We start from the raw sequence: 24,452 nt of genomic DNA on the forward strand, positions 1-24,452 counted from the left end.
CTCGGGGAGCGGGGTGAGCGCGGCCGCCTGCCGAGAGCCCAATTTCCCCTCAGCCTGCGGGGCCGAGACTGCCGCGGGTCGCTGGGTTGAAGTCCTGTGTGGAGTTCAAGAGCGACAGGTACCCATGTGCTGGAGGGAGATAGTCGCGCAGCCTTGAGAGGAGTAAAAGCTCTTCGTTCTCCTCCAAGAGAAAGGACGTACTTGATGATCTATTGACCTGTGAGGTGAAGCCAGGATGGACCTTCCACGTATGGGGCTCCCGCCTCAAATCCCAGCCCTGGATATTCCTCCAGATGATTCAACTGGTTTCTTTAGCAAAGATTTGAGCACCACGGAGAGAGCAGGGTCACCTGCCCAGGAGTTAAATCCCCCGGACTCTTTCTGCTTCTTAGTGGTTGTTCTCTCTGTCTCATGGGCTCATTCTCTGGGACTGGGCATTCTCTGCTTCCCAGGCAGCCTTGCTTCCTCTTTTGAGTACACACTTCTGCAAAGAGAGCCAGGGTGGTGGTGGTGGTGGGGTCAAGATACACCAAGGACCAAGACCTTCATTGGGCCCACCCCAGGGGCGAAGAGTGAAAACACACCCAATTTCTCTTCCTGTTGCTCCAGCTTCACAGCTGTGGCTGCATGGGTGTGTAGGAACCCAAAGTCACAAATGGGAGACTCAAGTCCGAAGGGAGTTAAACAAGCTAAATGGATAATGTACTCGTGTAGGGAGTCTGACACTGCCCAGCCCTCTATGTCCAAACCCAGAGAGCTCTGCCTTGTGCAAAGAGAAAGATGCACCTAGGCTCCCCCTTCAAGATAGACTTGTGGATCTGGCTCAGCAGCACCTTTCCTCTTTCTCCCCCTCTCCTTGACCTGGTTTCACCCACTCTATTCCTGAGCTGTTTTCCGGAGGTTGCAGCAAACATCCCAACCACCTATTCGCTTGAGCAGCAGAGGCTCCAGAGGTGGGTGGATTATGGGTGAGGGTGGTATCCTGCCATCAGTCATCATCACAAGATCAATCTGTGGTTAATCTTTGGTGGTGGCCCCACCATGGGCCAGCATGTACCCTCCCCCAGTGGGGCTCCTGCCTCAAATCCTGCCCTAAATGGACCAGAAGGACCATTTTGGCTGCCTGATCAAGGAGTCTGTGTGAGGGCTGTACTGACAGGGCCGTCCTGCTTCTTTCTTTGAAGGCCTATGGTGTCTCTGGTCTTCCCATTTGGTGAAATTTTCAGGGCTTCTGGGAGATTCACATAAGTCATGGAGGTGCTAGCCAGCCTGAGACTTTCCAGGCTTGAGACCTGAATCCTGTAACCTGAAATGAACTAGACTTAGGGCAGTTGTCTCTCCCAGTCTCAGCTGCCCAGGATTAGATTATTCTTGTTATATTCCTATTCCTCCTGCATCTCAAGTTGCAGCCCCACCCCAGCCCCTGAGCTAGTCCTTGGCCAGCCTCTATGGGCCAGGCTACCAGCAAGACAGTGTGGGATCTAGTCCTCAGCCCAAGGCTGGCTTCATTAATGTTAGAAGGTAGAATAAAGTTAGAAGGCAGAATCCTTAGGCTGAGTAGTGGAGGGAGCAGTGGAGGGAATTCCAAAGAAGGGTGGAAATTCTGTGCATAAGGAACTTGTCTGACACTTAGGGAAGGAAGGGCAGCAAGAGAACAGAAGAGAGAGAGGTTAAGGAAGGGGAACAGAAGTGTGAGGAGGAAGTAAGACTACCAGGCAGGAGGCCCTGGGTTCAGGAAGTCAGCAGGGAGGTTAGGACAGCAGGAGTGTTTAGAGGAGACTGTTTACTTATTGCCGGTCTGAATATCGTTTTTGTGTGCGTGTGTGTGTGTCAGAGTTATCTTTACTATTAAAATATTAGCAAGAAGGCATATTCCCACTGGATGATTAATGTATTTCTACAGGACAACTAGAAGAAACCGATTCCTCTCACCAAAATGAAAAATCTTTCTTTTTTTGGTACCGGGGATTGAACTCAGGTCCTCGTGCTTGGGAGACAGGCAGCAGAACCACTGAGCTAAATCCCGGGCAACTACATTTTTTTTTTTTTTTGAGACAGGGTCTCACTATGTAGTTGAGACCGACCTGAAATTCGCTATGTAGCCCAGGCTGGTTTGAAACTCACAGCAATCCTCCTGTCTCAGCCTCCCGAGCGCTGGGATTAAAGGCGTGCGCCCGCCACCACGCCTGGCTGAATATCTTTTAAAAATGTTTTTATTTGTTGATGTTTGCAATATATCATGATGACATTCAGTTTGGGTTACTGAAATATGTCCCTGTCTCATCCTGATCAGTGTTACTCTCCCATCTCCCCCCTCTTCCCTCTCTCTCTTTCCCCAGACCCCTCCACCTCTACAAAGACTACTTGCCTGTTTCTTAACATGTGTCTTATTTTTCTCTTTAGATTATTTATAATTTGGATCTCTCACATTAAAGAAACCATGAAATATTTACCCTTCCATAACTAATTTATTTCATTTAATGTTACGGTCTCAAGATCCATTCATTTCCCTACAAATGACTCAAATTTATCCTTCTTTATTGCACACACACACACACACACACACACACATATATATATATATGCCACTTTTTCTTTAAAAATAGACACATCTCAGAAGAAGTAAAGTAGCTAGTAAATATAATGAAAAATGTTCAGCATCATTGGTTATTAAAGAAATGCAGATCAAAACAATACTGAAATTCTACCTTACCTCATCAAAAACATCTATAATCAAGGATTCAAAAAATAATAAATGCTTGTGAGGTTGTGGGGGAAAAGGAACCCTTCTATGTTATTGGGAATGCAAACTAGCACAACTCAGTGGAGACTTTGGACAGGCCGCTCTCAGGTACATGGGAGTCCTTCCTGTAACCTTCCTTCTTCTCAGGTCTCTGGAAAGGTCTGCTCATGAATGCTTAGTGTGAGTGAGATTCTTTGTTTTTGTTGTGGTGGAAACTGGTGAACAAGCTGTGATTCATATCTGGATTGACATAATGCTGAGCAGAGACCCCGGAGAAGCAAGAAGAGGCCATGAGTGCCCAGATGTCCCAAGAGTCTGCTGAAGTCTGGGACAGGCTTCGGACCATCATAGGCTCAGAGGCTGGGTGGAAGATGCCATCTGATCTAGGTCATGAGGGCAGAGACACTCACAGCAGATGTGCAGGTGACACCAACAAGGAGAATGTTGTTCTCTTTGCTACTAGTATTTTAGGGGTTGAGGCAAGACTTTCCCCAAGAAAAAATGGAAGCCAGGAAAATACAATATGCTCTGAAATATAAATATGTAATAGAACAAAGAAAGATGCACCAACTCATTCATTCAAGAAGCCAAGAACAAATCTCTCTGTCTCTCTCTCTCTCTCTCTCTCTCTCTCTCTCTGTCTCTCTTTTTCTTTCTGAGACAGGATCCTGCTATGTAGTCCAGGCTGGCCTCAAACTCACAACTGATACTCCTGCCTCAGCCTCTTGAATGCTTGGATTACAGGCATGCACCACCACACCCAAGAATCTATTTCTTTCAAGTGTTTACCAGTAGATGGGCCATTGTTACTTTCAGGGTGAAGCCCAAGTCCCCTGGCCTGATTACAAGCAATTATCCACTGACTTTATTTCCCAAGTATAGTTGCAGCCAGGAAGAAAATGTGCCAGTTACTTGGACACCTCAAGTGATTTCTCTTGGTTAATCAGTAAATTAACATTCTGGCTTATCTAGCAGCATTTCTAGTTTGGTTGCCATGGGTCTCTTATCTGGGAACTGACTTCCCTCTCTAAGGGCTGATGAAATGAGGTTTTTTATTGTCAGGCTGAGAACTGGGTCTGTCTATAGCCAAGGCATCTGTGTGGCTCATGGACCCTCATGGGAAATTATTTCACTGGCCTTTTCCCAGAGCTGGTGCCCTCACATTGCCCAATATTACAGATGAGGAAACTGAGACCAAGTTGACTGCATGAGGTCTCACAGGTTCCTAGATTTGTGTGGCTTCAAAGTCTATGCCTACTTTCACAGTGCTCCAGTTATGAAGTCTTGATAGAAGAGAGCTACATTTGGTTGTTGTATATATTTTTTGTCACAACAGGGAGCCTATTTCTAGTTAAGCTATTTTCAAAATCGTTGGTTCATTTGTTCATTTGTATATCATCCATCCAGTCATTCGTCCATGCAGCCATCCGTCTATCCATTTACAAGAATTTATGGAGTATCAGGCCCACTAGTAGGTAAAAGGGATACAAAATCCTTTGCTCTTAAGGGTATTTCAGTCTGAGAAGTTATCTAAAGATACTCATAGTTCAACAGTATAAATTTGGTTTTACATATGATATCAATGAAGTCATGCCATGCCGCCTCTTTCATCAAAGTCTGGCATATGGGATTCGTCTCCACCCCAGGGTCTGCTACCAACCAGATGACCTCATACACAACCTTTCAACACAGTAAAAGAAGAAAAGCCCTGGTTGTTTCTATTGTCTGGCAAACATTGATTCTGCTGGTAACTACACCCCATGTTTTCTCTGATGAAAATCTTTAAGCCCTCTCAGTTCATGTTTCCAGATAGGTCTGACCCCCCCAAACACACACACACACACACACACACACACACACACACACACACACACAGTGGATCACAAGCAGATACGAGACTCAGGGCTGAGGATCTGGCTCAGTGGTTTCACCACCTGCCTCATAAGCATAGGGTCCTGAGTTCGATCCCCAGTACAAAAAAAAAAAAAAAAAAAAAAAAAAAAGAAAAGAGAGACAGATTTGTCCAAGCACAGGATCAAGTTTTGCTACCACTGAGAGAAGCTTTCCTGAGATCAGAGCCAACGTAGAGGAGAGAGGGCAGAACTGAAAAGGGGAGCCAGTTCAGATGCCTCTGAGCTCATGGGTTCAGACTGGACTCTGCTCACGGATTCAGATGTTTTAGTCACAAAAGCTACTGTATTTCCTTTTTGTGATTCCAGTTTGATCAGAATTTTCTATTAGTTGTAACTGCAAGAGATCTGATGGAGTCAAGTCCACAGCCTCTCGTCTCTAGTGAGCTTTGCTCCTCTTCAGGTACAAACTCCCTTGGATCTGATCATCTGCTGCAGCTCTGCCAGCTCCAAAGTCATTAACTCCAACCTCCCACTCTAACTACAGCCTCCTCTCTTTCTGTGGTGCTTATTCAGGAATTTCCACTTCAGTGATTCTTTTGATTTTAGCAGGATCCCATGACCTCTAAATTAATATATAATTTTTCAAACCAGTAGGTTTTTCTTTCCTTTGCTTCCTTTGTGACTTAACGTCACAGCACATCATGTTAATAATCTCCTTTTCATAGATTATACTCTCTGGTTCTAGCTTTTTCTTTCTTTCTTTCTTTCTTTCTTTCTTTCTTTCTTTCTTTTTCTTTTTATTTTTTTATTTTTTGAGACAGGGTCTCACTATGTAGTTGAGACTGACCTGGAACTCACTTTGTAGCCCAGGCTGGTCTCAAACTCACAGCGATCCTCCTGCCTCAGCCTCCCAAGTGCTGGGATTACAGGCGTGTGCCACCACGCCTGGCTTCGAGCTTTTTAATATATGCTGGTCTTGGAGGAATCCAATGTTTTGCAGAAATTCACATAGGTGGAACTGTTATGAGAAGTCTTTGCTATCACTATAAATTTATAGGCACAATCTCAAATGAGCCCTCAAAGCTACCCCACAATCCTACTAGATCTCTCCAGCCAACTCTTGCTCTCTCAGCCTCCAAAGTTATTAGTTTATACCTCAGAACTCTGCCATTCAATCACCCAAACTCTCTTTCCTTTGCCTTTCCCCCTCCTGACACTCATCGCTCATGATATTTTTCAATCTTTTTATTTCGGATGAAACTTGGAAATAACTTTAGGTTTCGGATAACTCCTCCATGAAAATTTATTTAATCTATGGCCTGTGCTACTTTTGTATGATAATTAAACTGTGGATATTATAGTCTGACAAAATCATCAGTGCTCCTTTGAGGAGAGAATGATATTTGTCTTTGGGAACTGTTTATTTTGTCCTGCAATTGAGCCTCCTGCCTCAACCTCCCAAGTGTTGAAATTACAGGTATATCACTACGCCCAGCTTTAAAAAAAACTTTTTTAAAAACAGGAATTGTAGAACCTCTCACACAGTCAATCATTGCACCCATCAGCACAAACAAATGCCCATGTAGCTCCCTAAGACAGGCTTTTGTTTCCAAACATGCAGGCAAGACTCTAAATATATCTTGGCTTTGGCTCTTTTTCCCCCTAGTACTGGTGATTGAACCCAGATTGAGCTACATCTTCAGCCCCTTTATTTTGAGATAGGGTCTCACTAAGTTGCCCATGCTAGCCTTGAATTTTTTATCCTCCTGCATCAGCCTCCTGAATGCCAGGATCACAGCCATGTAACTGGGATTACTGGTGTGTGCCATCATGCCTGACTGGCCTTTGTCTTTGAGGACAGTCCTTTGAAGCTTAACAAAAGTCTTTTAATTTTATCATTAATTATTATTGCTATTATTTTGTGTTGCTGGGGATCAAACTTAGCACCTTGCTTATATGAGGAAAGTGCTCTACTACTGAACTATATTCCCAATCGCTCATGACTTATTAATCTTACAAATTCTTTTTTTGTTTTTGTGAGACAGGGTCTCATTATACATCAGACTGGTCTTGAACTCATTGTGGAGCCCAGGCTGGCCTCAAACTTGCAGTGATCCTCCTGCCTCAGTCTCCCAAATGCTGGGACTATAGGCATATACCACCATGCCTGGCTAATCTTACAAATTCTATAGCGTGAAATTTATTGGTGAAATCTTTCATTCAGCATCCTGGAGAAGCTGCTGCTTTTCAGTTAGTTGCACAAACTCGTTTGTGTCCTGGTACGTCATCTTATCACATTGTCTTTAGAAGTGAAAACTTTTTTGGCTTATCTGACTGCACCTGTTCTAGCATTTTGCTTGCTATTAACTTACATGCTAATATTAGTAGATTCTCATCACTGCGGCATTTCATTTCCTGGGTGTCTTTTATTTTCTTTTTTGTATATTTACACCACTTCAAAATCTTCATGTTATCTTCCAAATTTTTGCCCTTGAGTCAAAAAAGTCTTCTACAAGTCCACGGAGATGGCAGACTTGCTGGGACCAGTGGAGATGGCAGGTACCTGAGAACCAGAGGGTTCAAGGGCTCCCGGCTTCTTCATGGAAGTCTCTGCTGCCCACCATCCCTCCTGTCAGGACAGGACAGAGACTTGACGTTCCCTAATCAAGGGAATGAAGGTCTGAGCTCAGGGCCTTACCCACCACCTAATCAGCTACCATATCTCAAAGCAAACATCTTCACAATGTTTAGAAAGGAAAATAAAACAAAAACAAAGTTTCTGAGTGCTTGAAATCTTGTCTTAAAAACTACCTTGAGTAATAGGAAGAGTACAGATGATGTTTATGGTAGTGAAACTACTCTGAACGAAACTATAATGGTGGATACGTGTCGTGTGTGTCATTATACATTTGTCTAAACCCATATCATGTGCAAGGCGGAGAGTGAACCTTGTGTCAGCTGTGGAGTTGGGTGATTAGGAGGTGTAACAGATGTCCCACCTGGTGTGGCATTGTTCAGGGGGTGGGCTGTGCTTGTGTGGGAGCAGATAGTATACGAGAACTCTCTGTACTTCCTCCCAATTTTGCTGTGAACCTACAGGTTCTCTAAAAAGTAATCTTCAAAAGAAAAAAAAATCAACTTCACTGTATAACTCAGGGAACAAAGGAGTCAGGAAAGAGAAAAAAAGGCAGCACATTCTTGCTGTGTAATAACTAAAGTCTGGTTATGAGTCACGATGACTCATTGTTTACAAGTTTTGCTTTGGGAAACCAAAGCTATAGACCTGGGAGAGATGTGGCTGCCATATGCCTGGAAACACCTCTGTAGTAAGCTAAATAAAATGAGTAACATAATCACTGTCTGATTTCAGAGAATGAAAGGATCAGGGAAGCACAAACCAGATAAAAAAAAGGCTGAAACTGGTCTGCAGGAGTAAAAGGAAATAGTGGGGCATTTCACTTATGTAGATGTTGCCCAAATTGTAGAACTCTAGGGCAGAAGAGAAAGTCCAACACGCTTGCTTCCCCTCTGGAGTTCAAGTTAATGTTTTGGAGCTACAAGCTGAATCATCATCTGTCTCATTTATCATTGACTTGATGGGGTTGTTCTCATTCGTGCTTCCTTATGTTGCCTCTGTATGAAACGATTTCATAACAGGAAGAGGAAGCAGTGTGTCCATCGCCCACCATCTTGTGACAAAAGCCATAGTCCATCCTGAGCGTCTCCGGGCTCTTGTATTATAAAGACAGTTTGGGGCTTATGTGACATCATCTGTATTTGTGATTATAATAACCAACTTCTCAGTCCAGAAATAAAATTTTTAAAATAGGAAGCTAAGGCACTCTATTGCACGGATACTTAGTACATGTAATATTGTGTTCTAGGGTGACTATAATAAAAAAGAAATGTAACTGAGGAGAAACCTACATTCACCCTCTAGTGCCACTTGCTTTCGTTAGTTCTAAAAATCACTAATCCAGGAGGTCGTATGGCCGAGCAATACGTTATTACCCTCCTGCTAACCTCACTGCAAATGTCGCCATTGACTGCAGCCACCTAATAATGGGTTAAAACTGTTCTATGAAAAGTTGCCTTTCACTATCTTGTCTGGAGACAGTTGCCTTTCAGTTTTTCCTCCCTGTTCTGCAAGGGACAGTTCCCTTTACTATCTTAGTGGTTAATTTTAAGGTTAACTATTCCTTGGAAATGGAACACGAGGATGTCAAATCACAAGGCTTTCTAATCAGTAACTTTTCCTGAGATGGCTACAACCCAGAAATTCTAGTGACCTGCTGATAATAGCAACCCATGTATTAGAAAAGCAGATCACCTTGATTTGTGACTAACCTGGAATCGGTAACTACATCAGTGTCCATCTATCTGGTTGATACCCGTGTCTCCCACAAAAGCCCCACCTTGTGGCTACCACCCATAGGCACAACAGCCTCTGTCTCCTGTGGTTTGCTAGCTTTCCAAAAACCTTTTTCCTTCCTCTAACAACTTGTTCTCAAGCCACTGGCCTTTTAAACAAACAACGCAATTGGTGTTGGTGGTGAAATGTCAAATTGTGCAGTCATTTTGAAAAGCAATCAGACAACTCCTCAAAAGGTTAAACATAGTTACCACATGACTCAGCAAAAAGGGAGCTAGGTCTACACCCCTCTAAAATTGAAAACTCATGTCTATGCAAAAACTTGAACACGAATGTTCATAGAAGCATTAGTCATAGCAATGATAATAGCCAAAAAGTGCATGTGGGGGATCCTCTACGGCCACCAACTGATGAATGGATAAGCCAAATGTGGTACATCCACACACTGGAATATTATTTCACCATAAAAAGCAGTAAAGTACTGACCCATGCTGCAGTGTGGGTGAACCTGGAAAACATCACCCTAATTGAAAATAGCCAAACACGAAAGACTCCATATTCTGGAATTCCATTTTCACCAAAAATGTCCAGAACAGGCAAGTACAGAGATAGAAACTGGATTTGTTGTTATCAGGGGGAATGGGGAGGGAGCAATGGGAAATGACTGCTAATGGGTCAAGGGTTACTTTTTGGGGTAATGAATTATGGAGTTAGACAGTGGTGATGGTCGCACAACTTCATAACTATAATAAAGTCTACTAAATTGCGCACTTTAAAAGGATGAATTTCGTGGTTATGTTTCTAAATAATCATAGCACATGATTATTCAGTTTGCAATTATGTCCAGGTGGTGTGATTGTTGTACCAGTAATGATCTTTCACACTAGAAACTTCCAAGAGGGTAGGAACCCTCACATCCAGCTGTCCACTGACTCCGTAGCATCTCGGTGTCTCTGTGGCACACAGCAGGTACTCAGAGAAAAATATTTCTGAAGAAGCAAATGAATGACTAAAGAACCAGAACGCCAATTTCTAAAGCCATTCGGCACTCCCTGGTGAACGATAGAAGGTACTAATATGAAAGTGAGGTGAATTTTCAAACTTGTAGAAGTAGAGGCTATAATGGTGGTTGCCGGAGGCGGGAAGGAGAGGGAAATGAAGAGTTGCTAATCGACACGTACAAAGTTCCAGTTAAGTTCAAGGTGAACAGGCTCTAGAGCCCATAACAATGTGTGTTACATATATAAAGTGTATGAACAGGATAGGTCTTGTGTTACATATTTTTACCCAGAGAGGAAGAGATTGGGGGCAGGAGAGGTGAGTAGGGAGAGGGAAGACACTTAAAATGGAGAAAAATGGAACTTACATCGGCTATCTGAAATTGATCTTTTCTCTTGTTTGAAATTTTGCCTTTATAATTTATCGGGCATTTCTGGTTATCTTCCAATATTTCTTACCAAAGACTAGTTGCTATTTGGGGTTTATATCTAACTGTCTCTTCAGTGTCTTAAAATATTTTTCATCTGCACATTAAACTAGAAGAAATCAAACATTTTGGAGTTTTCCTGGTTGTCCTCTTGACTTGGGGGCTTTCATTCGTTTTCAGAATGTGTATTTTCCTTTTGAAGTTTGAAGGGTGCTTCCTTGCCCTTGACAGCAGTGGAGGGTTGTGACTAAGGACAGGCTCTGAACTGAGACTAATACTTGGGTCCTGATTCTGATGCTTATCAGTTGGGATGTTGACTTCTCATTGTAACTTGTCTGCAAAATTGAAATGATATTAAGACCTACGTCAAGAGTTTTCAGGACTGTGGAACCAGAAGGGACCTAGAATAGCAAAAGCGATTCTGGGCAACAAGGGCAAGACAGGGGGCACACAATCCCAGACTTCAAGTTGTACTTCAAGCCGTTCCCTGCTTATTTCTACTCAGTGAATTCCAAGCTACTCTTGGGATGAAGACCCCAAATCTGAATTATGGCCTATAGGGTTTGCCAAGACTCTGATCCTCTCTAGGCCTCCAGCCTCATTGCACATGATAATCCCCTTTGTTCGCAATGTCCCAGCCAACTGCTCTCCAGCATTTACTTCCTTAAACTCCCCTTGGGCCTTGGAGCATATTTTTATCTCTCTATTGTATCTAGTGAGCACCTCCTCTCCCTTCAGATGTTAACTCAACCATCTCGCTCTCAAGGAGGTCTTCCTTGAACTTTCTGTCTTGTTTTATTAGATATGCTCATAGCAGCACGTACCTCTCATTTCCACTGTGATAACTTAATGACATTTTGAGCAAACCAGAACCTTCACACTGAGCTACATTTCCAACCACCACCCCTTGCACAGTTTTATATTTTGAGACAGGATTTCACAAAGTGGCTAAGTTGTCCAGTCTGGGCTCAAATTTGTGATCTTCCTGCTTCAGGGTGCTGGGAGTACAGGCGTGCAATATCACACCTGGTTTCACTGCAGTTGTTTTAAACAGATGCTATGAAAACTCAAAGCTTCTTTTAGAATCTGAGTGCTAATTCAACACTCTCTCTCTTTCTTTCTTTCTTTTTTTTTTTTTTACTTGACTAAGAAAATGATTAGCAAGCTCCCTGAATTGCTGCAGTGCACGCTGGAACCATTGCCATAGCCTGTAGCTGAAAAATGTGTGATAGCCACCTAGTGAGCAGAAGAAAAGCTCTTTTCATGGTTCACCCCTCATGATGCTATGTGCAGTGCTCAACACGGTTCATAAAGACTGCACTGTCAGTGTGCTCTGAAAATTGTAAACCCTGGCATCTCCCTCCCTCAAAGAAGGCACACATTTTTGGTGAACACAGACGTGTGGACAGAAGCTCCCAGGTGCATGTGAGGAGGTTTGGGAGGTGTGATTTCAAGTGGAACACTATTTAGTGTGTTATTGGGAAGGATTTTAGCCTTGGATAAAAGAACTGGTAGAAAGCATCTGGTTGAAGAATTAGAACAGAGAAGCAGGTGATAAATAGATCAAGATCCTATACAAAGAAGGATGCATGGGGGCGCTGGTCTCCCTTTGAACTGGGGGAGGCTCAGGGAGGACAGCAAGCTGGGCCAGCTGCAGGTGAGAGGAGAGATGTGATACACAATGAGGAAGCCCTCTTGTCCAAGCAGTGTCTTGTTTTCTGGACAGCTTTGAGATTTGAAACTACTCAAAGATGAATACTTCTTTACTTAACATGTCTGGGAAAATATTACTCAAGGGAAGGTTCTCAAACATCACTTTTCATCACAAAAATAAGACCTGCTTTAAATGATATCTGAAATCAGAGATTTTTTTTCTTTCAGTGCTAGGATCAGACCCAGGACCTTACACATGGTAGGCAAATGTTCTACCCATGAGCTACTCCATGACCCTGAAATCAGAGATTCTTGACTCTTTTCTTCTGAAAAGGCCAACCAAGCCCAGGCCTAGAATATTTTTTGAGGATTTGGGCCCAGTGAAAAGTAATAGCTTATTATCATTCAATGTGGCTGGTTAATCGCTCTACTTGTAGATAGTCTCTCCTTTTCCCAAACCCTCCATATCCTGCTACCTTGTTTTGGTATCTTTAGTCCTCAATCCTTCTTAGCCCATTTCTTCTTTAGAGGCAGGAGGACAGGGCTCAGTCTCATTGTCTCACTACTTGTGAGGACAGAGACCCCGGAGGACCTTCATGTGCTGAGAGAACAGATTGGACCCCTGGTTTCCCCATTTGGGACTTTGTCACTGACCCCAATTTGAGCTGGAACTCTTTTCCATATCAAACATCAAGCCTTGCCTCAGAAGAGGAAGAGCCACCATTTCTGTGAAAGCTAAGGACAGCAGGCCAGTAAGGTACCTGCATAGCACTGCAGAGGGAGGTCATGGAAAGAACAGTAGTGTGTGTGTGTGTGTGTGTGTGCGTGTGTGTGTGTCCTAAGATTGGAAAGTGAGTCCATATAGGTCTCAGAAGTTGAGGATTCCTACAGGTAAAGGATCAGCACTGAGAGGTAGTTGGGACAGGTTGTATGTCTGTGGACTGAAATCTACACAGTCCCATTGCAGGGAGATGATTTGTATCACTGCCTTCAGAGCAGCTCCCCAGGATGAGACAAATCCAGACCACACAAAAAGCACAACTATAACCTTTTTGTCCACATCTTGCCCAGAGTTCACTGCAAGTGCTTTGTGGGGCTTCCCCACTGACACCCCCCCAGGTTGTTCACCCAGGGTATAGTGGTCTTAAAACCACTGATGACTGCATTTACTAAGGACTTTTGCATACATCTTCCAGATCATGGTAAAATGCTGATAGGTAGTCCAAGATCAGGACGCCGACAGGTTGTTCTTCATCCTCCTCCCCCACAAGTCACCCTCTGTGCACATAGGTGTTTCCCACTTGACCATGGGGGTGTCTTTGTTCTTCTACCTCGTGTAGGTATCAATGTAGTGTTGTCTGACTTGTTCTGCAAAAAATAAAAATGAAAACTGGGCCCAGTGGTTCATACCTGCAATCCCAGTACTCTGGACACAGAGATAGGAGGATCACTGCAAGTTCAAGGCCAGCCTGGGCTTCACAGTGAGACCTTGTCTCAAAAACAAACAACAAACAAACAAACAAAGGTGCATAGGTTGGTTTCCCAAGAAGAAGAGTCTGTGGGAGAGATTTGTGGGCAGTCGTGGTGTGCTCTGGGGACCAGAGCAGGAGAAGGAAGAGTTGAATTACAATGTAGCTGCAGTAAAGTCCTCAGCTGGCTTTATGGGGACCTGAGATGATACATCAACGTTGCCTCATGTGGAGGCAAGGGGGCCAAGCCTCTATCCTCTGCGTCCTGCAATACTGATCAACTTTTGGATTCAGGCTGCCCGGGAGATCGGTGTGGTTTGGGGCCAGGCAACTCTTTACGTGATACTAGTTTCCAGAGAGAAACTCAGCAAATAGCCATCAGCAATCCACACAGAGAACTAATTCTTCATCCCTGATGGGGAGATCTGGGTGTCACAGCAGCCACTCCCATGTGGAAATGATAATTCCCCACGAAGAGACAGTTCATAGGAAGAAATTATTTTTACAGTACGAATGTGAAACAAATGTTTCCCCTCATTAGTAATTAAAAGTGAAAAACTAAACAATGTATCAGTCTTAGCTCATCAAATTCGTGATTAAAAAATACTTGCCATGAATAAAGAAATTATAACCAGGATGCAGTATTTCTAGATTCTGGGGGCGGTAATGGGTTGTTGAATGAAGTTTTGGAATACTTGTACTTGGAGCCCCAGGGGTAAATGTGAAAAGGAAAAGTGCATGTAAAGAACCAATGAGGTCTGGGCAGAGGAATAGGGGTGGATTTATGGGAGATGCAAAGAACTTTGTTTCACATATGTGTTAGCCCAGGAAAGTGTCCATTATTGAAAAAGCCTTATTCAACCGTGGTAGAGCAGGTATTTCCACCAATTGACGGTAGTTGGGACGGAGGCTAAGCATGGGTCCAGGCTGATCAAGCTATTGCTCCTGCTGCAAGGACCAACACTGAGCCATGGATGTAGCATCATTCCTGAAGGAAATTAACCAGCCATTTGGTGGCAATTTGATTACACTGGGTCATTTGCAAAACAGAATGGGTAGCTCCCATCCTGACTGGGATCAACCCATATTCTGTACGTGGGTTTGTCTTTCCTAATTTGGGAATTCAGCCAGCACAACCTGAGACCTTGATATCAGCAAGGGATCAAAACTGAGGATCCTTACTGGGTATCTTTCTAAAAGAATTAACAGAATCATATCACAGTGATATATGCACACTTATGTTTATAGCAGCTCAGTTTGGAATAGCTAAAATTTGGAAACAGCCCATTTGACCATCAGTTGGAGACTGGATAAAGAAGATGTGGTTTTTCTATAAAATGGAATACTACTCAGCCATAAAGAATGAGAGATTAGAGTCATTCATAGGAAAATGGATACATACTGAGGATATACTCCTAAGTAAAATAAATAAGTCACACATGTAAATACTGAATAGTTTCTCTGGTGTGACAAACTATAATAGTACATAAGAGCCTAATGAGATAATTGACAATGTGAAATAGGAAGAAGAGGGCTAAAGGTGTAGGGAAAGTGGGAAGGGCATGGGAAAGGTAATAAGGGAAAAGGAAAAAATATGAGAAAATGAAAAAATGGGAATAAGATGTTTGTAAATGGGGAGGGGAGGAGGGGGTGAAGGGAGGGCAGGGACAAGGGGCAAAAATGAGAACCAAGACCTGTCATGTAAAGGTACAGGATCCCAATGATGAATGTAACTGTGCTGTATACCTAAAGTGTACCAATAAACTCAATGAGGAAAAAAAAAACACAAAAAAACAAACCCTGAGGATCCTGCTTTACAAAAGCAAGGAGACAAGGTAGCTGACATGATAATGAGAGCCACTAAGTCCATCCCAGACTTCATCACTCAGGAGCCAGCAGCAGCCTATTAGAATGGTAAGATGACTGTAGAGCAGCCACGACCTTTAGAACAGTGTGAGCTTTAGAACAGCCTTCTAGAACAGCCATGGTCTCAGCTATAAGAATGTAGCCCCTCCTCCGAGGCACCCTAAGTCAATGACCATTATATGACCCTGCTCCTTGACCAAAAAGGCAGACTGCCTGGGTCTGGAAATCAAGCACAAGCAGCAGTAGTGGTCCCCTTACCGTCCCTCTCTGCGTGTTCTTGGGGAACTTGTGCCTCCCTTCCTGTGGTGTGTTGACTCCTCGGGTTTAGAAAGGGCCACTTCCACAAGACACAAGTAAGTATCCCATTGAAGTTTCATCCCTGGCTGTTGCTGGGACACTTTTGGTTCTATGCATCAGCAGACTATATCAGGTAAAACATGAAACACAGGAATTTATAAAGGCTGCTGCTGTTATTCAATGGGGGCGGGAAAGAGTGTGTTTGGAGTCCAGGGCAGTAGCAACATGGTGCACTTCTTGGCATTCTTTTTTTACAGGGGGTCTCACTATGTAGTCCTTGAACTGGCCTTGAATTCATTATATAGCCCAGGCTGGGCTCAAACCCACAGTGATCCTCCTGCCTCACCCTCCTGCATGTGTAGATTACAGGCCTGCACCACCATATCTGGTTTCTTGGCGTTCTTGTGCCTAGCTTTAAGGGTAAAATAGAAAAGTACAATGGCCACATAGTTAACTGGAGCTCAGCTTTCTTAGGGATGATAGTCTGTGTACCTCACCAGGTGAGCCACCTGGGCCAGCAAAGGTACTAACCGGAAATAAGAGGAGTATCGAATGGGTTTCTCATTATGGTAACACAAAATGGACTAGTAGAGGCTAAACCACAGGAGGTCTTAATGCTGAGTGACATGGAGACTTCTTTCCTGCAGAAAATAGGGCGTTACAGAACAGTTTTCAGCAAAGGAGTAATTTGATCAGAACTCTGCCCTGAATAGACATTCTGCGTGTACTGTGGAGGGACTGGGACAGGATAACATGAGAGTCAGCGGGTCCAAGGCCACCATTTTTGTATGTGGTTATAGGTGTACACAAGTTTTAAAAAGTTCATGCTCTTTAGTACTTCCTTCTACTTCAGGGAATATATTTTATAGAACCATTCACTTGAGTGCATAAGTCCATATATTATATTCACAAGGGTGTCCATGTTTTATAAAATACAAAATATTGCAAATTCTAATGTGTTAATAGGAGTCTTGCTTTGCGAGTGTACTACGACTACTATAAAACTGTTAGTAACATGTTTTGCTCATCTCTTCATTTTATGTTTTGAAAAGTTTTATTATGGTAAAACATATATAACAAAAATTTCCTTGTATCAATGTTAAGTATACAATTCATTGGCATTAATTACATTCACAGTAATGTACAACCATCACTTTGGTTTCCCAAGCATTTTTATCACCTCAGTGAGAAACTCTAAGCATCAAACAATGACTCTCCATTTGTCCGACCCCTAGTCTCTGTAACCTCCAATTTACTTCCTGTCTCTATGATTTTGCTTGTTTAGATATTTCATATACTTAGAATCATGCAACATTTGTCCTTTTGTTTCTGGCTTATTTCATGAATAATATTTCATTGTGTACATATGCTACTTTTTGCTTATCCATTTATCTGCTTGTGGACACTGGGGTTGCTTCTGTATTTTGGCAGTCAGGAACAAACATTACCCCACAAGTATCTGCATGAATTCCTGTCTTCAATTCTGGTGTAAATATACCTAGGAGTGGAATTGTTGGCTCATGTGGAAATTCTATGCTGAGCCTTTTGGGGAATTGCCAAATTGTGTTCCATCCTTTCATATCCCCACGAATAATGTAGAAGAGTTTCCATTTCTCTACTTTCGTACCAACACTTAATATTTTCTGTTGTTTTAAATTATTACAGTCCTTCTAGTAGGTGTAAAGTCACTTTTTCTTTTAAGTCAAATAAAAAAAAACATATTTCAAGAGAAGATATAAAAGTGTACATCATGAGAGATTATGTATTGCCAGAGAAGAAATTTGTGGGTCCTCCTATCAGTCTTCTAGTACAATAAGGGACCAGTATTCTACTTGTTGGATTTATTAAAGGTGCACCCCCAGATTTCTTACAATAATTACTTAGAGGAGCCTTGCTTCAGAGTTTACACAGGCTCCCCCTTGGAGTTCCTGGGAATAGTCTCCCTTTGTGTAGGCATGCGTGCGTGCGTGTGTGCGTCAGTGTGTGTGTGTGTGTATGTGTGCGCATGTCTGCGGGTGTGCATGCAGGTGTAATGGGTGGTGAGCGAGTAGTTCCATGGTCTGGGAAAACAGAAAACAATCTGACTGTGTTTTCAGGACATAAGAGAAGTGGAGTGGATACGGGAGGGAAGGAAGACTATTGTTTTAAATTTGCGAGATGAAGGACCCTTGAATCAGACCTGCTTCTGTCTCAAGGGACCTGCTAGTGTGCTCAAGGCTGGCTGAGGTGGACCATTGGAACTATACCATCGGAAGCACTAAGCTGCAATTGCAGTGGGCTCTTCTCAATCTTTTCCAACTCTTGGGCTAATCAACTTACCTTATAGATGAAAATACTCCAGAATTTGGGAGGCTGACGCAGGAGGAATGCTGTGAGTTCAAGGCCAGCCTGGGCTACACAGGGAGCCCTGTCTTAAAAAAAGAAGATATTAAAAGGAAATCTTTTCTTTTAACTTTGGGGAGGCTGCGGCTTTCTAGCTGAAGTAGCTTCCAGAAACAAAGAAAGAAAGGGTGCCTCATAGTTTTCCACCTTATCTACCAAAAAAAAAAAAATGCAATCCCATTGTCATAGTAAATTTTTACTGAAATTTACAGATTAGTGGTCAACAGTACCCTATAACGGTCTTCCCACATTTTTTCCCTACATCACTGATTTTTGTTTCCCTCCATGACTTTTTTTTTAATTTAAATTTTATTGCGTTTATTGGTACATTTTAGGGATACAGTACAGTTACATTCATTGTTGGGATCATGTACCTTTACATGGCAAGTCTTGATTCTCATTTTTTCCCCTTACCTCTGCCCTCCCTTCACACCCTCCTCCCCTCCCCATCTACACTTTATTTTCCTCTTTTCATTCTCTCACATTTTTTTCTTTTCCCTTTTTGTTCTTCCCCTATGCATCACACCTTCCCTACACCTTTAGCTCCTTTCTTCAAATTTCTAAATGTCAGTAATCTTATTAGAATCTTATGCATTGTTGCAGAATATTCACACCAGGGAAACTATTTGGTATTTACACATGTGTGCCTTATTTATTTCACTTAGGAGTATATCTTCAATATGTATCCATTTTCCTATGAATGAATCTATTCTCTCGCTCTTTATGGCTGAGTAATATTCCATTTTATAGAAAAACCACAACTTCTTTATCCAGTTTCCAACGGATGGGCAAATAGGCTGTTTCCAAGATTTAGCTATTACAAACTGTGCCGCTATAAACATCGGTCCCTCCATGACTTTTGAAGAGACAGTTGCTTTTTGAAATGGCCCATCTCCTGCTTTTGTCTGATTAGTTCAAGCATTGCTATCCAGACTCTCTGTAACTTTTAAATTTCTTGTTCACTGGAGACTGGGGTAAAGGTCTAGATTAAGTTCCACTTAAACATGTTTAGCAAGAATTTGTCATAGGTTAGATGGAGACAGATATCAGATTATCCTATTGTTGGTGATGCTTATTTTAATTACTTGGTTAAGATGGTGACCACCAGAGGGCACCATTGTAAAGTATGTCTTTCCTTCTGCAATTACCAAACTACCTATGAAGTTAAAACATATTTCTGTTGACAAACATTATTGTCTAGAGTTTTGTAGTATCCCCTCCCTTGCTTTTATGAACTTGAATTGTGTTTTTCAACTTGATGCAGTGCTCTGTAATTCATCCTTAAGTGACTCAAAATATGGAAATCAAAATACAATATTATGCTAAACACCTAACTTTATGGTGTTCCCTATTTGGTGGAGGATCATTTTAGTTACGTGAGAATTTACCATACGGTATGGTGGGGGGTGTTGCCAAATTATAGAATCATTATAGAATCTCATGACCCGAGAAGCATAAAAGTAAGGCTAAATATGAAGGGGAAAGGTATTTTCTTCTTTTCACATTTACATTTAAAAAGGCTCTGAGTCTTAGACATAAAACACTTTCCAAATATAAGCTCTCCCTGGGCTATGCACTGTACAGGTGCTGTCTAATCTTCCTGGAATGAAACCCTCAATCTCAGAATGTAAATTTGGTTCATGAATGTTTTGTTCGGTGAATGAATCTGCAGCAATGCTGTCCAGTGTTCTCGAGGTCAGGAGCCTTCTCAGAAAGTGGTAATACTGGGATGATGCCCTGGTGTGTAATGAGGGGATTTAGAGGCTTGGTGAAAAGTATTCACAACCTATTTTATTGTACCATCTGGTGAAACATAAAATACAAATATATTAAATACTCTGTTTATATAAAAACTTCAAAGACAGTCTTTTATTTTTTTTAAGTGAAAAATTGCAGCTCTTTACCATCAGTTTTTTTTCTTGGTTCTTTGAGACAGGGTTTCACTATGTAGTTGAGAATGACCTGGAACTCACTATGTAGTGCAGGCTGGTCTCAAACTCACAGTGATCCTCCTGCCTCAGCCTCCCAAGTGCTGGGATTACAGGCGTGCGCCACCACACCTGGCTTCTACTATCAGTTCTTATGCTTGAAATGTCCATGTGAAATTCATGATTAAGACTCTTAGGTAAAAGTCCCTTCAGATTCTTGATACTTCCAATTGATAGAGAAATCTTTTATAAATAGCCAAAACCTAGGAAATGTCACACTGCAGAATGACTTTTGCTGTCCCTAGCAGCAATTTGTTTTGGTTAGTTCAGAATTAACAGACACCAAAGGCATTAATCACTGAATGAAGCACCCCCCCAGCTCCAAAGTTTTGTAAACCACATGATTGTAAAGATAAAAAGAACCATTGTTAACTTTGTTTTCCTGACCAGGAACTCCCCTTCCCCTGAGCTAGAACAGATAGCTAGAGGAACCTTAAAGGTAAACTCCCTGAACAACAAAAGAGTGCTACATCTGGGTTGAAATTCAACTGTTTTGCACCCATGATTTGTACATCAGCAATGTGAACTGTGAAAATGAAATGTAACCACCTGAATGAGATCAAGACTGTAAAACCCTATAGAAGACGGAGTTGTAGCCCAGTACTGGGTCAATCAGGGCACTGCCATTAGATGCAATCTACCTTTGTCGACAAAATAAAACTTTTGTTATTTTACTTCCATTCTGCTGCCTCTCTGTGTGTCACTTACCGATTCTTTCTGTAACACAATCAGTGAAACATTGCATCAGTAGATGGTGAAATGTTTGGCTGGTTTTTTTTTTCACAATTGTTCAAAATTTTCCAAAAGTTGAAATTATATTTAATGTCTCCTTTTCCCCGATTGACAAGGTATTATTAGAATTTTATGGCAAATCAATTTCAAATACAGTAGAACTTCTTTATATGTAGTATTTCAAAGTAATGATGAAGTTCTTATTAGCAATAATCTAGGTGTGGTCAGAACGGCTGACCTGGAGCTTACTGGCCACACCTGAAGGACACATCACCTGCAAAAGCAATTTACAAGAAGCTGGGCACGAGGGTCCTGTCTGGAGCTGCAAATATAAACAGGAAATGGCTTCTCAAACCTCTCATCTGCCAATCCTATTTTATCTCTTCCTATCCTGTGTTTTTAAGTATTTACCACAGTAGTGTAAAGAACATCCCAGAAACTGTATCATTTTAAACACCTTGTTGTTATTACTACTGGCAAAAGCCAGCACAATTCCTTTATTTAGGTAATATTCTCATATCTCTTATCTCAAGAGAAGGCTAATAATTCTCAGTTGAATTATTTGAATCCAGGTTTTATGCATAGCATTGACTTTATATCAGTGGTACCATACTATACTTTTCCTTCTGTGACAGCTTTTCCCCATTTAAATAATTCAAATCATTTGTCCAATTTGTTCTTTTTTAATACTGTAGAATAGGGTTCAGCAAAACAAAGCAGGAACAAATCTTACTCTTGTTTTTGTAAATGAAGCTTTATCGGAACACCAAAAGTTTTTTCTTAAGTCCCTTTTCTTAATCCCCAAAACAGTTCCCATGCTCTACCCCTTTTCTTTAATGAGGAGCTAGGGTATTTGTGTCCTATGATGTCCAGCATGACATTATCAATTTGCTGCCTGCTTCCTCCACATTTCTTGACATGATACTTAGATTTATAGGCTTGATTAGATTCAGACTCAATCCTTTTTCACACATCTCATCAAGAAACAGTGTTTGGCTGGTGCTAAGACTAATTAGTAGGCTCAAGGGGTTATGGTCTGACCCATCCACTCTAAAAGTTCCTGTCAAATTTTCTTCCAGTGACCTTAGCATCCGCTGATGAATGTTGACTGCATGCATTATTTAATAGGAGTTACAAAAAATTGTAAATTTCTGATTCTGCCTTTTCTTCTTTGTTTATTAGCTGGAACATTTCTGTAAATAGATAATTTTCTTCATCAGCTCTGAAACACAGAGTATACAGAAAGGAAAGGTCAATGTTTGATTATTTAGAGTTATTTATTGTTTTTCATGGCACTGAGCTGTTGTCCTGGCACGCTCCAGGGCTGACTAATTAGTTAGTATTAAAAAAATTGAAGTATTATTATGAGCTCATGTTTATGTGCTCCTATCTGCTGCAGTCAACGTCCCTTGTTCAAAAGACATCAGTGCCCTTTATCTCTTGTTCAGGAAAAAAAACAGCACTGAGCAATTACTACATCTAGACCTTAAATGGTACTGAGGAACTTGTACTAGTAATAAAATCACTTCTACCTAAAATGCACCGATAAACATAATTAATTTTTAAAAATCACTTATTTTCCTCCCATACATTCCCAGGTGGCTTCTAACTCTTGTCTTCTACCACAGTTTCAACCCCCAGAGGGTTCTTCAGCAAAGTGGGTGAAACACCGGCTTAGGTCTAGACTCTGAATAAAATATCAAAGATTCCTTTCATAGGATGGTATCCACTGTGCTAGCAAAAATGCCAGGCCTCATATACTTTTGTTTCTTTCACTTTCACCAAAACAGATTTTCCTGAAAGAGCCTAGACTTTGAAGGCCTCAAGTCTGAGTTTTGAGGAAATTGATACCTGTGGAGACCAGGACCTTGAAGAAGACTGAGGTCAAATCTTCACCATAAAGGGACTGGAAAAGAATCATGTCAGTTTCTGGCAGGAACCAAGTCCTTGCTATTGAAAGCTGAGAAAGGGAAATATCTCCTAGGATCAGAGAAAGAATATTCTGTCTCTACTTGTGTATAAAACTTGGTTCCACACACGGTTGAAGCCAAGACATCAGAGCAAAAATGTAATTCCTTATACATGAAGGCACTCCTGTCAGAGCCACATGACACAGCTGCTAGAGATCACAGAGAGCTCTGGATTTCAGCTGTCAGCCTGAGTGTTGGTGTCCAAGAACCCAGAGATAGGGGAGGAAGAGCAGTAGGGACTGGGGGACAGTGGTCCTTTCATGTGGGACCTACTCATATCACCAAAACTCAATCTATTTTCGTGCCACTGAAAACTGGGTTTACATCTGAATGTTCTTGAGGAAACCTCTTTTGATAAGTGGCCCAAGTCAGACATTTTGCTAGAAGCTGTTTTAAGCAATTGAAGTTTCATAAAGTTGTGGCTGCTCGGCTATGATAGAGCTGGACCGCAGTGTCTACCTAAGCCTGCTCCCCGCTGCTGCATGGGACTTGGGGTGGGGGAGGCAACGATGCAAACCGGAAGCTCATGATATCTGCTGGGCAGTGCTTAACTGTCTTTGGTCTCTGACCCAGGACTGTCCTGTCTTCTGCCCTCAGAGCTGAGAGTGGATGTGGTCTCCCCACTTTGCAGGGACTAGTGGGCTGCTGCCAATGGTCCTTTTGTTCTGTCACTTGGAAAAGTACAGGTTGGCAGATAAAAAATGTCCCTCAAACTGGCAACAAATTGTGCTTGCTGATTGAACAGCCTGAGTCACTCTTTCAGAAACCCATTGCAAAGGCTGGTTCTGAGGTGGACTAGAATCAAGCTGCTGACTGAACCTGTTTTCGTGTAGAGGTTACAGCTCCGTGCCAGGCCCTAATGCTTTCCCAGTGTTGCCCAGTTGTCTCACAGAGAGGGAGGCCACATTGCAAAGCGTGTCTCTCTGCTGCCTGGTAAATCAATTCTATTAGCTCTTCAACCCCTCCTGAGGTTATTGGAGCTTGATGAACTTGGACTACACAGAAGGAGAGCCCTAGGGGGATTCAAACTCTAAATTTTAAATAAATACCTTTGTCTCTTTCACCTGAACCTTCTAGACAATAGGCCTGTGCCCATAGGGACTGACTGGATTCCAAGTGAAGTTGAGGCTAGCAGCATTTCTATACATTCTGTGTCCCGGGCCATCTTTTCAAGGACCCTTGCATTGCAGACAACCTGGGAGGACAGAAAAAGATGTCTGTCTGGGACAGAGGACAAATTTGTTTCCCGACCAAGATAGCAAAGATACTGGCTACTGTTGTCACTTGTCCAATCGTCTTTTCAAACTTAATTTCTAAATCTTAGCTCTTGATTGCTCCAAAAACTACAACCCCTGCATTGTCTTTTTAACTAATGTCAACTGATTTTTCATTTTTTTCCTTGTTCCCCGGGCCAGGGATCTAAGACATCGTTCTTTCTTCCTCTCACACTGAACATCCTACCCGTTACGAAACCCTCTAGCCTTTCTTCCAAAATATATGCAGAAACTTACCACTTCTCATATCCATCCTACTCCCACCCTGGAGTCAGACTGAAGAGTTTCCTGTTTGCCACGGAGGTGGTGCTAATGTCCATTTCTGGCCCAGGGTTCCAGAGGGCCCTTTGCCCCCTCTTTGCTGGATGGGAACCTTTGCCCGAGGGTCTTGCTCTTCTTGGCTCTCCCTTTCCTTGCAGATGCCACA

Source organism: Fukomys damarensis, unplaced genomic scaffold, assembly GCF_012274545.1.
Source record: "Fukomys damarensis isolate Sample0158 unplaced genomic scaffold, DMR_v1.0_HiC HiC_scaffold_36, whole genome shotgun sequence".
Lineage (NCBI taxonomy): Eukaryota > Metazoa > Chordata > Mammalia > Rodentia > Bathyergidae > Fukomys > Fukomys damarensis.